The sequence below is a fragment of the Falco cherrug genome, chromosome 4 (genome assembly GCF_023634085.1).
Source record: "Falco cherrug isolate bFalChe1 chromosome 4, bFalChe1.pri, whole genome shotgun sequence".
Lineage (NCBI taxonomy): Eukaryota > Metazoa > Chordata > Aves > Falconiformes > Falconidae > Falco > Falco cherrug.
Window position 1 is genome coordinate 1,083,813 of NC_073700.1, and position 16,823 is coordinate 1,100,635.

Below are 16,823 nucleotides of genomic sequence, written 5' to 3' on the forward strand. Positions count from 1 at the left end.
GAATTTCATGTCAGGTTTAATGGAAGAAGGTCCCATGTCTGATTTGGATGTGTCTAGCTGGGGAGGAGGGTGAAGACTTTCTGTGACACTTCACACTTTTGCAGAGTCCCCAGGGGCACACCGTTTGTGAGATGGCTCTGTGATGTTATGGTGCTTTTATTCTGGACCAGCTCTGGCTTCCCTGATATCCAGGAGATCCCTGAAGGACTGAGGGTTGAGTTACACTGATCACGCCCAGGCTGCCAGTGGATATCCAGTCAGATACCAGTCTCCAACTTTTATTTTTCATGCACTGGATATTTGAGTACCTGTCTGGGGAATCAGGCAGGCACTTTCTCTGCTGATCTTGTACTTTCTGCTTCCCTGTAACAGAAGGAAACACCAGGCTCCTGCTGCTGTACAGGATGAGCAGCATGCTCTCAGTGTGGTGTCTGCAGCGTGTCCTGACCATGATGAAGGCTGTCAGCATGGTGGGCTGTCTCTGCCCGTGGGACCATGGTGTCGAGACCCCCGTTTGCTCAGCACTCATTAGGTCACATCTGAAATGCTGTGGGGGGTTTGGGCACCCAGTGCAAAGGAGGCAAATTAAAGCCACTCCTGTTGCAGCTGTGCAAGGGTTGGGGCATATCAGGCTGAGGGAAGCAGGGGGGTTGAGCAGGAGGGGGGCTTGTGTGGACGCAGGGGTGGCCATCCCCAGTCCCCGTGGGGAGGGTGCGGAGGCAGCAAGGCCCGGCTCATGGCAGGAGAGAGATGCCGTGGCTGCCAGCACAGATGGTCCTGCCCCAGGCTGGCTGCGAGGGGGGAGTTCTCTCCTGCGAGATCTCCAGCGCGGGAGCCGGGGCCGAGGCTGGTGGAAACTCGTACATGGAGGGGTTCAAGACCTGACAGGTTAAGGCCCAGAGCTGAGCTCTGTGCTGTCCCTGCCTTGAGGGGCGGGCTGGAGGAGAGCCCCTGAGGCCCCTCAACCTTAATTACCCGGGGACTCTGTGGCTAATTAGCAGCATCCCACCAAGGGGGGGTGGGTACCCCGGCGCTCCGTGCAGTAACTCTCCTCAAGGCCGATGGTCAGAGGGAGGGGCAGCCGGGGTCCCCCGCCGTTACCCGCTCCAGCCCCTAGGTGGGCTCCCGGGACCGCCGGCCCTGCCCCCGGGGCTGCCTGGGCGGCGGATGGGGCCCGCGGGACTCCGGAGGGTGGGCCGGCCCTGGCGGCGCGGAGCGGGCCCCGCCGGCCGCCGAGGGGAGCGCGGCTCCCTCAGGGCCGGGGCGCCCCGTCCCCGCCGCGCCGCACGGCTACCGCCGCCTTCCTGCCCTCCGGGGCGAGGAGGAACCTTTCTCCGCCCTGCGGAACCTTTGCGGCGGAGGTGCCTGTTGCTGCCCGGGGGATCCTGCGGCTGCTCCGGCGGGGGGTGGGGGGCCGGACGCTGGGTGATGCGGCCCCCGAGCGGCGGCTGAGAGCCCAGGCCGGGACGGAGGCGGGCGGGCGGCCGCCAGCTCCCGGGGCTCGCCGCGGCCCGCAGCCCCCCGCCCCCCGCCGAGGTGAGAGCTCAGCGGTGGGGCCGCCGCCGCCACAATGGGAGCGGGCCGGGAAGGGGCGCGCCGGCGGAGGCCCGCGGCCACCCGCCCTGCCCCGCCCCGCTGGGGGCGCATGAGGAGCGGCGCGGGGTGACGGCCGCCCGGCCCGGGGGGGGCTATGGCGGTGGGCGAGCGGACACCCGGCTTTGGGGAGCAGGGGGCGTGCAGCGGAGCAGCGGCTGCCAGGCCCGGGGCGGGGGGCGGCAGGGAAGCGGCCACCCGGTCTGAGCGGGCCGGGGGTGCGATGCGGCCGCCGGGCCCGGGGGGGGCGGCCGGGCAAGTGCCCCGGCTCCTGCGGAGCGGCGGGGCAGCGTGGGGGGCGGGTCGCGGTGCGAGGGTGCGGGGGGCTGCGCGGCTGCCGGGCTGAGGCTGCTGCCGCCCCCGGGCCCCGACGACTGCCGTGGGAGCGGGGCGGGCGGCATGGGCCCCGCCGAGCCCGAGCTTCGGGCTGCGCCTTCTCAGCGCCCTGCCGCGCTCCGGGGCCTACGCGAGTGCCTGGTTCGGGGGCGGGGGGGGTGCTGCACCTGCCTCCCGCGGGGTGTCGTGGCTGCTGGGGTGTCGGCCAGTGCGGGGGGCAGGCGCCGAGCCAGGGGGGCCTGATGCGGTCACACCGCCGTGACTGCGCTGCGTGGTCGGTAGGGCTGGTGAAGAGACGCACAAAGTAATAATTTAGTGTCGGCGTGAGACTCGGTGAGCTGTGGAGGGGGAAGGCCTGGTGTGCTGGGCTGTTAGCTCTCTCGCTTGAGCCTGGCTCACCGCTTTTGCCCTTCCTCCCCCCTGGAACCGTTCATGGGTTACTTTTGCTGGTAGTTGCGCTGGTGACTGGACGTTTCAGCACTCACATTTGAGAGATGCTCATAAACTCCCATCAATTTTCCCTCCCAACCCTTCATTGATTAGTACAAAACTGGTGCTTTAAAAAGTTCTTAGTGCACCACTTTATATGCAGGTGGGGCTTTTATATTGAAAAATAAATGCTTAAATTGGAAAAAAAAATTGAAAAAATGTTTAAAAGGTAAGAATGGAATTCTTTCCCCCCCCTTTTTTATGCTAATAAGATGCTAATGATTACATTTGCTTATCTCTAACTTCCTTAATGTACGATATTCTTTGTTGGATGTTTGCATGGTTATCCAAGCATCATTCTTAGTGAATAATCATGTAACCTATAGGAAATCGCTGCAGAAACTTCTGCATCAGTTCAAGATGTTCCTGCTACCTGTCTGAAGGTGGTAACTGCCTCTCGTCCCCCCTCCCCCCCCCCCCCCAACTTAGAGTAGTGGACCTTGTGAGTGCTCTCTGGCTGCTTCAATGCAAAATCCATTAGTTTAGAATAAACAGCCTTTGTTTTGATAGTTCTGTTCTAGAGGTGTTAGCACCCTGCAGAGGGATGAAAACAAAACAGCCGGCTTAGACCACTGCAGGTGCTTGTGATGGGAGCTCTGATGTGGCCTTGTTTTGCTAAGTGAGGCTTCTTTCCCCAGGTATGGAGCTATACATTCTGAATACACAGAACGAACAATGTAGCTTCTTACCAGTGACCTTATCAGCATCAGAATGTAGGGGTTGTTCATTAAGGGTAGGTGCTGAATTAGAAATTTTCAAGAAAAATGCAGCTGCTGCTTTAAGGAAAAGCTGCTGTGGATGTGTGAATTTTCTGGGTTGATGCTGTCTCAGGCTGAATACCACCTTCTCCTAAAAAAAAGCTGAATGTTTAGCCACCGCGTTCCACTTGTACTACACTCAGGTAACTGGTAACTTCTGCAACCCTAAAATATCTTGAAATTCCAGTGTTGATATTGGGGAATATTGCAGGTTCTGGATGGGAAAATTATGTGCTTTTCTGAGGAGGAAAACCGAACATGTTTTCTGTCTCATCTCAGTAGCGGTTGCATTTTAGTGGAGATTTGGAAGGTATCATCTGGCATAGGAAACTGTAACAGGCCATTGTTACATTCTCCAGGATCCAAGTTGATGTCATAGAATAATTCAGGTTGGAAAGAGCCTCAGGAGGTATCTTAGTCCAACCTGCTGGTCGAAGTGGGATCAACATCAAGTTCAGATGAGGACTTTGTTAGTTCAGGTCCTAAATCCTCCGAAGACAAAGATTCATCCATCTCTGTTTCGGTGTTCCAGTGCTTAACTGTCCTCACAGGGAAAAAACTTTTTTTTTTTTTTATGTCAGGTCACAACCTCCACTGTTGCAGTTTGTCTCATGTCCTCCTGCCACATGCCTCTGTGCAGAGCCTGCACACAGCCTTTTGTCTTCTTGATAACCTCCATGTAGGTACAGGAGATGTGCTGCCAGTTCCCCAAAGCCTTCTCCATTCTGGGCAATGCCATGTCTCAGCCTCTCTTCACACAGCAAGTGGTCTATCCTTGTGAGCATCTTGGTAGCCTTCTGTCGAATTCACTCTGGTTTCTCTGTGTCTGTCTTGTACTGTGGGTGTCCAAAACCGCACATGGTGTTTCACATGGGTCTGAAAAGTGCCAAGTGAAAGGACGTGATCGCTTCCCTTGATCAGACAGGCGACACTCCTGCTGATACAGTCCAGCGTGCTGTTAGCTTGCATCACTGCCAGGGCACACTGCTGACTCATGTTTAGCCTGCTGCCCACCGTGTGTTACCTTTTGTGTTTGTGTGTACATATACGTGTATGTACATGTATGTATTTGTATACACCCGCACACAAACATTGTCTCTCATCCTCCTGCCATGCATCTCTGAAAAGAAACTCATTACTATGTGTATGTATATACACACGTGTGTCAGATTACACCTTATGCAGCACTGAACAGTAGTATTTCCATCCCACACATTCCAGTTGTAGCTAGTGGTGACTGTTGTGGTGACTTGGCTTTTCCTAACTCTTCTGCTGTCACACTTCCCCTGACTGTGTGTCCAGCCAGCAGGTCTGCCTGTTGTGTTGCCTTGACTGTTTTTCTCAAAATTTCATTGTTTCAAATACCTCTTTGCGATGTATCTGGTTACTAGGCCTAGGAAGGGAGTGGCAGTGGAGGGAGGCTTTTCCCATGAGGCTGAGTTGAATCCCATTTGATCACATTCAAATCCAGGATGTATTAATGTAGGAAGTGTGTTTTCAAATAGTGTTGTTTATGGGTCTGAGTTAAACGAAACATTTAGGTGCAGCGTTTTTAAGAATGCAGTTAGTTGCATTGCAGTTATGTTCATGTAATTTCTTTGAACTTGTTTCCTTCAGGTGCTTCAAAGTTTTTGGGAGATAATACCCTGTAGGATAAATAATTCTCTGCTAACAAAGTTCCCTATTTTAAACTTAATTCTGGAGAACTTGGTTCCTGCAGAGGTTAAGTACTATTTGATATTTCTAGATGCTTGGTACAGGTATGATTTTGAGACGTGTGTTTTCTGTTTATGCTAAATAATTTCTATATAATATTTTCCTGATTGTCAAATACGTTGGGTTAATTACAGCAGGATTTGTTTCAGAGAATGCTCATTGCAAGACAGGAGTTTGTTGTGTTTAAGCAACATTTTTAGTTATATAAAAATAAAATAATTTAGAGAGAGGTTTCCTCCTGTCCCCTAAATCTGTGTTTATGAAGTACGTGCATCAACACAGAAGGAGCAGAAATAAATACTTAGGTTCAGACTTGTAGAATAACATGTGTAGAAGCTGATATTTAGATGAGTTGAAACAATGACTGAAAACTTCATTCCTTGTTAACTTTTAGAAACCTTAAGTTTAGCTTCTAGGGTTTTATGCTTGTTAAGAAATAGAACCTTAAAGATGAAGGGGAATGATAAAGTAACACCATTTGTTATTTGAGACAGGGGCAGAATTAGTTGGTGAAATCAAGTGTCATTACATACTATGAGAAAGAAGAAGGTGGAATTGCAGGTAGCCATGAGAGGGGAAAAAATGTTGAACAGGCACCTTTAGAAGCTAGTTGGACTTCCGAGAATATGGTGGTAGTGTTTATGTGTTGGTTTTCTTTTTTTTTTCTTTTTTTTTTTTAAGTCATTGTTCTTTTAAACCAGCTAGCTGGTGACTTGTCTTTCTAAGAAATACAAAGAAAGTTAGTGATCAGTATTTCGTATATGGTAACCAGCAAATGCTAATTGCACATATTTGCTAACAGAATTAGTATATCTGAAGTAGAAACAAGTGGTTTTTGGGGGAGGGGAAAAAAGTTAGGGGTTTGAAAAAGTATATATTGCTTTCAGCCATGCAGATATAAAACTTCTCAGGAATTGTTGCTTTGAAAAATACCTCAAAGTGTAGAAAATAGGTGTTTAGAAATTCTTGAAGGTCACTCATACCATTGACTCAATTTTATGTCTGAAGTGGAATAGCAGAATGTCAGTTTAGTCCTGCAACTGAGACTGATTCAGTGCTGTTGTAATCTTGGAGCAGTTGTGGTAATTTAAATCTTGTTCTTGCTCAGTGGTAATGCTGGATTTGGGGTCAGTCTGACACCTCCAAAAATCTTGTGGCATTTTGAGTATAACTAAAACTCACTTGGAGGGGAGAAGGAAAAAAAAAAGAAAGTATTGCATCACTTTAAGAACAGCATTTTCAGCATGCTCTAAAATGTGCGAATAGGAGCAGTGATTTGAAGCACTCTGTGGTGGCCTGTCAGCTTGTCCCAAAGCTGCTCTTTTACAGGTGTGTCTGCAAGTTTGAATGCAGAAAGAAGAAAGGAAGTATGAACTAACTTAGCTATTTGTGGCAGTTGATTAATTAAACATCAGAATAGACATAAAAGCTGGTATGCACCTGTCTGGAGGAAGTATTGATTCTGTGCTCAGAAGTGCTGAATAACTTCATGACTGAAGATACTATTCAAGGATGCAGAAATCTTAAGGGGAAGACTTTTAGTTAGTTGCCTTAAAATGAGACCGAAGGGATCTGTTAGATGCTGTCAGTGTGGCTTACAGTATAAACATGGAGTCATGGAGTACAGCATTCAAACCTTGTGAACTGTGCCCTCTACCACTGTCCTAAATCCTAGGAGGCTTTGAGCTGTGAAGTGCTGTTACCATTAGCTTCTTGAACACGTATTTGAAAAGGAGGAGAGTTGATGAGATGAACTAGCTTCTTCCTGATACGACTTGGGTGTGACTGTCCTCCTCTTCTGCATGTGCACACTTACTGGTACTAGTAGAAGCCTTAGTAGATGCAATACACTGGCACAAACCACTTTCTCCTGCTATAACTGAAAGTTCTAGCCAAGAATTAAGCATATTAACAGAAGCTCTCTTCTGCCAGTGTAATTCGTTCTATGCTGGTGAACTTTTGCTAGCAGATAAGCAGAAAATCAAAGTTGGAAAAGCTCAATATACCCACATGCTTTCTTGTGTTACAAGGACGTTGAAACTTAGGCTGAACATGAGGACTTTGGTCGAGGCCTGACATGCAAAACAACATGCTTTAGCACCTCTCGTAAGGCGCCGTTACATAAAAACTTATAAAAGCAATTAAAGAAGTTTGGTAGTGATTTGTCAGATTACAGGCAGATAACTTTACTCTGGCATTCTCTGTGGAAAGCTAGCCTCATCTAATTAACAAAGAACTAGAGCTATACAAGGGCAGAACTGATTACCAGGAAGTGCAGAACCCTTCCATTGCTTAGCCAGGATGGCTGATCAGGTACAAAGATTTTGTAGGGCAAACATGGTATGGGAAAAAACTGAAACATGGTGGAGGTAGCATAATCTTGACTTATACTTTCTTCCTGTGATGATGAACATTATTACCTAAATTTTTTGCTTGTGAAGAAAGCTTTTCTAGCCCATCAGAACCATGGAAACGATGTTTTAGAGACGATAGTTCATCAAAGATTTTCTGCGGTCTCTGAGAAACTTAAGTCTTATCTAGGGTATTGGTATCAATTAAGTGGGGATTGTTATATTTGGAGTTGTTGAATCCAAAATAAATATGTTATTAAAGTGTATTGATTTCATGTGAATTGCTCTAGCTGTTTGTTGCATGTGAAGGCTAATACAACAACCAACGAACCAATGAAACCCCAAACCAAACAAAATCCATGAACCTGACAAAGCCTGGAAAGGGATTTTGAAGTAGAGGTGCTCACACATCCTGCTGAATCAACTTGGAAAACGGGATGTTACTCAAAAGGTAATTGATTGAGGAGGGCTGGTAGTAGGATTTACTTAAAATTAGTGAAGCAAATTCTAAACTAAAAAAACCCAAACAACAACTAAACTAAAAAAACCCTAACCAGTTGCATAACTGGTTAGTACCAGTGCTCTGGAAGATCAAAAAATTGTAATTAAAGCTCTTGTATCACACATATACTTACGTAGGGGATTTGTGTGATAATTGTATTCCCATGCTGCCTCCATGATAATCAATGAGGGTGTTGTTGAAAAGTGAATCTTGCTCAACAGATACAGTTTCATGTATGGTCAGTGAGTCAAAACCTAGATTTAAAACAGTAGATGTGGAAAACAGAATATGAATGGAGAATTTTTCAGGGATTTATAGTAGATCCGGGTCTATTTTTATCAGTGGCCTGGAAGAAAGCATGAAACTAGAGCTGATCAAATTTGTGGATTATGTAAAGGTTGCACTGAGTGGTGAAGCATGAAAAGGAATGGCAGCTGTACAGCATCCTCTGAATTGTTTGGGTAACTGGGTCTAATATGTCCAAATATGTTTTATAGAGCTGGAGCACAAAGTTATGCATGTTGTGGAAAAGGCTAGAGGCTGTACGTTTAGAATAAAGAATTGTGCTTCCAGAAACCAGTGACCTTGGAAGGGATGGCAGGACCAGAGCAGATATACAGCAGTATGTGAGTCCTCAGAGTAACACTGTAGACATAAGGGCTACTAAAGTAAGCTAATTACTTTTTTTAATACTAACATATGTCCATAATAGCAGGAAACACTGAATAAGGACTGAGAGGTGAAATCAGATGGGAAATATTTTGGTCAGGTTTAATGTTAGTGTTTTTAAAGAGATGTTCCAAAGCAACAAAGGTGGTGTAGCATTTGGTGTTGCTTGGGTGATTAAGTCACACATTATAAAACTTTTTCTTAAAGTGCTCGATTGGTTTAGCTTATCGCAGAGTATTTTAGAAATTTCTCAATTTTCTTTGGGCAAAATAGGCTGTGTACCAAAGGGCTCTTTAATTTAGTGGAAAAAGAGATGATAGCAGCCGGTGTCTGGAAGTTAAAAAGATTATTTCAAGTTGGAAAAAAGGCACAGATTGTTAACAATGAATGTGACTAACCACTGAAGGCATTAGGAAGATGCTTGTAACTCTTAAGGGAAATTAGGATGTCTCTATCTCCTGAAGTCATCAGGTCAGGATGAAATGTAATTTGAAAGACATGTGTGAGGAGTATTTGCACATGTACGCTGTACAGGTACTTGATACTGTATGATTGTACATGCCACCATGGAAGTACAGGAGTATTTGCACATGCCGAACAGATCTTGCCTAGCCGTGTTCAGATAAGGTCTCTCTTCTTGCCCCAACTGGGGTTAGTCAAATGATCTGATTATGATAGTTGTTCTTTATAGCACTCCTTTAAATCATTAATATATGGTCTCTCAAGGGAATAAATGTGCTCGTATGAACCACGTACTTAAATGAAATCAAATGTTTGTGTTCTGTTTTCTCTCTCTTTTTTTTTTTTTTTTTTGAGGCACTGCCATTTTTGGTGATGGGGAAAGGAGGGGGCTGTATAGGGACGGACAGGGATGGCTGTTTCATTTCCTGAAAAAACTGAAACTGGAATATCCGCCACAGTCTTTTTCCTCAAAAATCTGATAACGTGCTCTTTAAGAGTTCTACTCAGCAGTAGTGAGAGGTAAACTTTCTATTGTCAGTGTTGGGGGCTAAGTCATTACATTCTGTAAAAATTACTTTTTCATTGGGGGAAGAAATTGCATGTGCTCATGGTGGCAGAGGTAGTTTTGCATGTGGATGCAGAAGGATGCAGTGTCTCATGTTTTTCTGCTGGTATGAAATCAGTGTGCTTCTTGTCCAACAAAAGGGATGGCTTCTGTTTCATCGTATCTGTCAAAGTGGTGAAGGACGTAGAGAGGAAGATAAAAAGCTGCGAGTCCTCTCCTGCCTTGGCCATTACAGAGGTGATTGATTGCTTGTGGGTTCTGAGTCGCCTTCAGGACAGTTGGTTTGGGATGTTTTCCTAAACCCTTCTGGGACCGTGATGGGAGCTAGTCCAGCTGTGACAGCAGCTTACTCCTGGTAGGCACCTTTCCAGACATCTTGATCTTTTCCCCCTTCACAGGACAAGTGCAGGCCCAGTCATGTGGTGGAGGAAGGGCGGTGAGAAATACAGCCTGCAGGAGCCAGGTGCTTTGCTGTGGCAGATAGCCTTTTCCCCAGGTGCTCCCTCGACTTCCATAGGAAGTGGGTGCGTACACCAAACAGCTCTTCTGCAGAAAAGGTGTTTCCAGCAAGCATCAGACTTAATACATATGTTCAGTAGCTCTGGTTTTGGGGGAGAGCTGGTGCTATAGCAAATGACTTTATCACTGAAAGGGACAGTCCTGCTGGAAGAAGTCACCTCCTCAGAGCATTTTCCAGCCAAGTGCTACCTTTCCCCCTCTATTGCTTATATTATTATTTCATCAAGGCAGGCAAGGTCTTGTATTCTTTTCTTTGTGCTCTTGGGCTGTCCTGTACAGGAAGACTTAGAGATAAAATCCTTTTGTTGAGGAAAGCTGTTTATAGTTTAATCTTTAAATTTCCTTGCTTCTTGGAGGGGTGTGTCTCTCCTGTATCTCTTGCTTTTGTTTGTGTTATCTTGTCTGACCCATTTTGCTGACAAAAAGAAGGCAGTGAAGAAAGACAGAAAGGGTTATTGTAAGTGAACAGTTTCTTTACTTGCAGTCTTACAATGCCTTTTTTTTTTTAAACTGATCTTCTGACTTCTCTTTACAGTTGCTTCTCCTCTAGGAGTGTTTTAAGTTAGAATGTACTTCCCCATGTGTGCATTTTTCTCCTTGACTGTGGCTGTTGTAGGCAGTTGCATCACTGAAGGACTGGTGTGGTCTTGCATCTGGCCCAGGGTCTCATGCCTCCACACAGGCTTTGGGGAGTTAATACAGCTTGTGTAGACCCTGAGATTTTGGTGATTGGCAAGAGCAAGGCAGCAATGATGAGTTACAGTTGTAGTCTAGACGTTTTTGACTGCATGTCACTCTGGAGTGTCAGCCTCCACTGCAGACAAGACTTTGGAGGACACAAAGCTGAAACTGGAGTCTCCTTTCTTTTTTTTTTTTTTTTCTTTTTTAAATTTCTTCCTCTGAAATGTGATCATTGGGATCTAGAATAGTTCTAAAAGTAATGCTGTTTCTATTTCTAAATCTGTTGCTGGTCTCTTTCAGTTCTTAAGTACTTTGGAACATAATTTTCCTTCAAATACACTGTCATGTATTTTTAATGGAATTCTCTAGTTTTTTCAAGTCTCGCAGCTTTAACTACAACTGCTGTTATTATTGTAGAAAAATTGCACCACAGAAACTGGAGAAGAGTGAGAGATGAAAATGAAGAAGCTGCAATTTAGCTAACATTTTTTCCTGATTTCTTTGGGGAAACTCCAAATGGGTATATAAAAAAAAAAAAAACGCAGAAGTTTTAATGCAGGCGTTCTTTCTAGATTTCCAGAAATAATTAATCTTCCTTTTAAACTTCAACTTGTATTTTTTTTTTAATTTAATTAAAAAATCCTCGCCTTTACCTTATAGAAAATGAATTTGAAAGTTGAAATTGCTGATGTCTCTTCCTTGAATAAAAATAATATTGCTATCTCACCTTCATTTTTTACTGTCTTTGGGTTTCAGGTTAAGTAGGTTGTATTTGTTAGATGGTAGCCAAAAGAAACTCAAGCCTACCCTTGAATGGGCTTTTTGAACCCTTAGAGATTCTAGTTTTTGTTTTCTTCATGGGTGGCTTTTTGATTTGTGTTTGCTGTCATAGAAAATAAATAAATAATAAAAAAAGATGGGGCAGAGGGGAAGCAAATAATTTTTGGCTGTTCCCGTGTGAAATCCTGTCAGGTTTATGCTTCTGTTCTTCATGAGTATTATCAGCTAACTCCAACTCTCTCATTAGTTATGGCAGGGAAGACTGAGGGGGAACAGAGTGAATTGTCCAGCAGTCTGGATGAAATTTTGGGGGATGAGGATCGTAGAACTCGGGATATAAGGATTTCAGGTTTTTCTACTTTGTTTCATCTTACTGTGCTGGAACTCCTCCTACATCCTGTACCAGACAGGTGTCTTTCTCATGTTTGCTGAGGGGACCTGTCCTCACCTACACCTTTGCTTGTCCGTGACGTTATTTAGTATTAGATTGTAAAAGGTGCAAGGGTTACTTGTGGCCTGGGTCAGAAAATGCAGACGAAGAGTAGCAATTACGTGAGTGGCAACTTCATTCCTAGTAGGATAAAGGACGAGAGAAGGCTTTTAGGACTTCATGGCAAAGCTGGGTCTGTCTCTTTGAGCAGTTTGGATGAATTTGAAGTCTTAAGTGAAACAAGCCCAGAGCAAGCAGGGAATGTGCATGAGAGGCTGTGTATACCAGTATGTATTTACGGCCAGAACTCCACAGTGGCCCTTGGTTACGTAGGTTGGGTTGGGGGCCCCTGCTCTTGTGGGTAGGTTAGTCCTGAAGTGGAGAGAGCAGTGCATGTCAGCAACTGTGCTTTTTAAGCAGGCAGCGAAGTGTAGTGTAGATTGGGAGCAAAGAAGAGGTTTCTGAGATCAAGAATAAAATAAAATATTGATTCCCTGAAGATTTTGGGGAACGGTCTGTGTTCTAGGGCAGCCCAGGAATATCTACTTATCTCAGACATAGGAAGACAAAACATGAAAACAGCAAAAGGTACACACAGCAAGTGATTTTCTTTTTATTCAGGTACTAAAAATTGTCCCTTGATCTCAGGCAAGGGCATCATGGCCAAAGCAAATTCCCCTTCGGGAGGTTAAAGAAATGACCCATTTGTTCTCATGGTGCAGATTGCATCACTTCCCTTTGTTACCACGTAAAGGTGTTCCTTTCACAAGTCCTGTTTGAGTGCATTTAGGAGAGGAGGACCTGCCCTGACCTGGAGAAATTTCTGTCAGTGCTAGCTACCAGTTTCTCTGGGTCAGGGCAGCTTATCTTCCCACTCCCCAGAACAGAGCCTTATCCTTTCTTTGCCCCTGTCATGCTGGTATCCCCCAGCATGTAATTACAAGGACCTGTTCACAGAGGCTATCGTTAAATATGTTAAATGTTAAGGACTTACATGAGTTTATCAGTATTTTGAGCTCTGGGCAGTTTAAAAGTGTTTTCTGTGAGAAGAGAGATGTGCGCAGCAAAGGTGCCCAACTGCATAATATAAAATTTATGATACATTTGCCTTTTGAGTGGCAATTGCATTTATTTTTTCAATTAAAAAACCCAACAAAATGAACTTCAGGAACAGATAGCCCTCCACACAAACCACATAGTGATGCCATGACTATTTAAAGAAAGAGACAATTGAAAGGATTAAGTATGAGAATGTTCATGTCTCACCTCAGATGTATGCACCATACTTTTGATTGAAGCTAAGGAAGCTTTGTCACAAGGACCGTCTTGCTTTCTGAGATCAAAATGCTGTCTGTCCCCTGTACTGGAGCAGCATTCTGGCTGCTGAGACCATGTCCCTGTGGACAGTGGTGCCAGCTTGGTCAGACCATACCCAGGACTGCATGTTCCCACTCTCTGACTGTTTTTTCCTTTGTTCCTCCACAGCTGTTCATGCAGCTTTGTAGTAAATTACATTTGGGAACTGAATTTTGCTTCCAGGTTGTTTTTCAGCTGGATGAGCTTGCTGTCCAGCCGTGCAGGTAGCTGTGCTGGTACACTGTGGGAGTGGTGTACTGGTGGGAAAGCAGCTGCTTGTGGGGTCTGTCTGAGGTCTGAGAAGCTGCAATCAGCAAGAGAGAAAAATGGGTAATTTAATCAAGGCCAAATGTTTATTACCCTTCTGGTGCCTATGAAATCTAAAAGCTGTCTGTCAATGTCAGGGCATGTCACTGTCTCTCTAATTGGGGGAATTAGCATCAGGTTTTGGTTGCCATCTCCCGCTTATCACTCTCTTTTTTATTTGGTCTTTGCATTTATTATTTGCATTGCTGGCTGCTCAAAGGGAAAGAAACAGCATTCGTAGTGTGATGTAACTGTCCAGAGCTTTGCATTACTTTTGCAGCATCCCCACTTAATATTTGTGTGAAAAAGGCGTCGGGCTGTGGCTTCTCCTTTCCAGTAGTGCAAGAGTTGTATATTCCTTCCTTAAAAAAAGTGCCAGGGTTATGGGGTGCACCTTGACAACTAAACACAAGCTTCTGGGCTTAGGAAATAAGAAAAGTCAGATTGTTTTTGCAGGGGATGTTGGGGTGTGGGAGATAGCAGGAACAGAGAATAAGAATATTTTCTTAAATCAAGAAGTTGCAGGAGAGGTGGCATCGGTTGGGTTTTAAGTTTCTTGTCTGTAGGTGTCAACAAATTGGGGGAAACAGGACCAAAAAATAAACCTTACAAATTCAGTGTCTTTCAATACTTAGTGTATGAAAGGTACCACAAGCTCAAAATGGGGTAAAGCAGTTGCCTTGAAAACTGCATGGCAAGTTGACTGTTGCATAGAATAGAGAAGATTTGGGGTTGAAGAAGTTAACTGCTTTTGAGATGAGATATTTGGGGAAAAGCTGTTACCCCAGCAGAGATTTTTTTTCTGATTTTTTTTCCCTCAATCCTGGGATGTGGTTGAGTTATCTCTGGAGGACAATTTCCTGGGGAAGCTGGTTTGGTTTTTTTTGGGGGGTGGGGGTGGAACTCTTAACTCTTGACAATGTGCAGTAAGATTTAACCTAGCTAGCATTTTTAAGTTTCTGTCTACTGCAACTTCACATCCTGTTTGCCAAGGAATGTGAGTAGCTGAAGTCTTTATTATGTGATCTGAATTTGTTTATTCTATAATGTCAATACTTAACTACTTGAGAGAAATAAGACCCAGATAATGAGTAGAGAACACTGAGGAAATGGGTGATCTGCTTAGTCATGCAGACTCTGTAAGAAAATGTTTTTTTCCTGACTGTCTTAAAAAAAAAAAATTGTTTAGAAGTGCCTTTTTCTTTCTCCTATACTTACCATAGCTCTCGTGAAAAACAAGAGAGGAGATCTTATATTTCAACTAAATTGATACTTCTGGTCAGTTAAATGCTTATTTTAAACAGCATGAGAACAGAGTTGTTAGCTGCTGCTGCTAGTATGGAACCCTTTTGTGTGTGGAGGAAAAAAATTGTATATACACACACACTTTTGTTGTGATGAGAAGGTGCATCCTCTAGAAAGTCTTTAACTTTTATCATTTGCCCCTTTCATTCCTAACAGAGAGAGAACTATGAATGAAGTTGAGTGACATTTTACAGCATTGCCAGTAAATCTGCTCTGGAAGTGCCATATAACTAGTTTTCTCTGTTAAAGAATACTTAATTGTACTTAAGAATTCTGATCAAAAGAAGAGTTATAGTTATTACTCAACTTTCTGAGTTCAGCCCAAATCAATAATGATCAAGAATTCCTACAATTAGATAAATGGATAGTTTCAGTAAAATGATTTGGTTAATCTTGATTCAAGACTAGTAATTCCATAATCCAACTAGTAATTCAAGAGAAGGGGAGGAAAAATAGAGATGGGACAAGAAATTCTGTTCCTGTTACATTTTGGGAGGTAGCAGCTGGGTGTAGGGATGTTGACTTCTTAGAGCATATGGTCCCCTTCACTTGGGATGGAAATGAGTTAGCAGGACGCTGGAAGAACTGGCTTGCCTGCAGTTCCTTCTGTATTTGCTTGCTGGGTATGGCTGCCAGTCAAGCAGCATTTGCAAATGCTAAATGAGCTTTGATAGAAAAAGTGGTCACTTGGGCAACGTAGTTGACTGTAACTTGCACTTAACTCTGAGAGGAAGAATACCTTAAAGGTTATTGTTTTTTGAAGATCACAGCTGAATGCTCTTTATTCTGCTTCTGAATCTTGGACATGTGATGTTTGGATTCTGCATGGGTATGAGTATCTGTACAGTATTGTCTGTTCAGTAAGAACAAGTACTACAAAAGACATTTCTAGCATTTATGGAAGTGAATTTGCACGTTTGGGAGATAATGACATTTTTATTCTTAAGAGTTGTGTCTAGTAGCCAGCAGCTACTCCTGTAGATGGCTGTTGTGGTGCTTATTCACCATACAGTGCTTTTTAATAATTTGCTAATATGTCCCTTTCAATTGCACCTTCCTGTTACTGCACTGGATATGTCTGTGCCCATTTGTAATGGTAGTTAACGTCCTGTTTAACGTACACTAGGACTGGAAGCTTGGGTGTGTTTACCAAAAGGGTACAATGACCTGCAGGATATATTACCTTTCTGTTAATATTTGCATATCTCCTTAGCCAGACTTGCATTTTGCTGCTTTTAAAGCTTTTTTGAAAGTAAGCCTAAGTATGTAGAGTCATATACTCCCAATTTTGTAAGCTAAAAATGTAGTGTGTATATCATGAGATCATAGCTCAGTTTCTTTTCAGAAATAATACTTCATATCTCTAATCAGAGTGGCTTTTGTGTATGCAGATGGTCCCCCAAACGGCATGTTGGATTGTTTGTACTGTTTGGTGAGGGGCAGTAAGCTGCATTCTTCTCCCTTGCAGGCCTGTCCAAACCATTGGGAGGTTTTGAGCCAGCAAAATGCAACCGAAGTGGTGCTTCTTACTAAGGATAAAACCACAGGAGGCTATTTCATCCAGTTGCTCTCCATGTGAGCTGCCTATAGTGTCAGTCTTAAGTGTTATCAAAACAAGTGTGTTTGAGATAGATAAGGATCAGGGTGTTTTATTTTGACTTGTTTACTGGGAAAGGCAAAGATCAACAGGTTTTGGTGACTTTGTTCTCAAAACCAACAGAAAAGGGGCCTTACAAGTAGCATTTAATGTAGGTTTTTCCGGCACTGTGCAAGTAGAATGTTCTGTTGGAGGGAATGACTCTGAAAGAAACCTATGTTTCTGACAGTTTTTAATCCTTTAATGGATTTTTAATCTACAATGGAATCCAATAAAAATTAGTTTAATGTCTGATTGCTTGACAGACTGGTGCAACTAGGGTCTAACATGCTAATTGTCATCCTCATACCATGTGAGTTCAAAACAGTTTATTTCCATTTCTTCCTACTTCAGGATTTTTTGGTTTTC

At 44.1% G+C, this 16,823-nt stretch overlaps 1 protein-coding gene across 1 annotated transcript in view; it reads left to right on the forward strand.

Moving 5' to 3' along the window:
* The first annotated feature begins 1,243 nt into the window (after positions 1–1,243).
* The window catches only part of RAD54L2 (RAD54 like 2), a 70,085-nt gene continuing 54,505 nt past the window's right edge, over positions 1,244–16,823 (forward strand). The window contains 1 exon segment of the mRNA XM_055707131.1: positions 1,244–1,536. The gene's annotated coding sequence lies outside the window, so the exon portion shown is untranslated.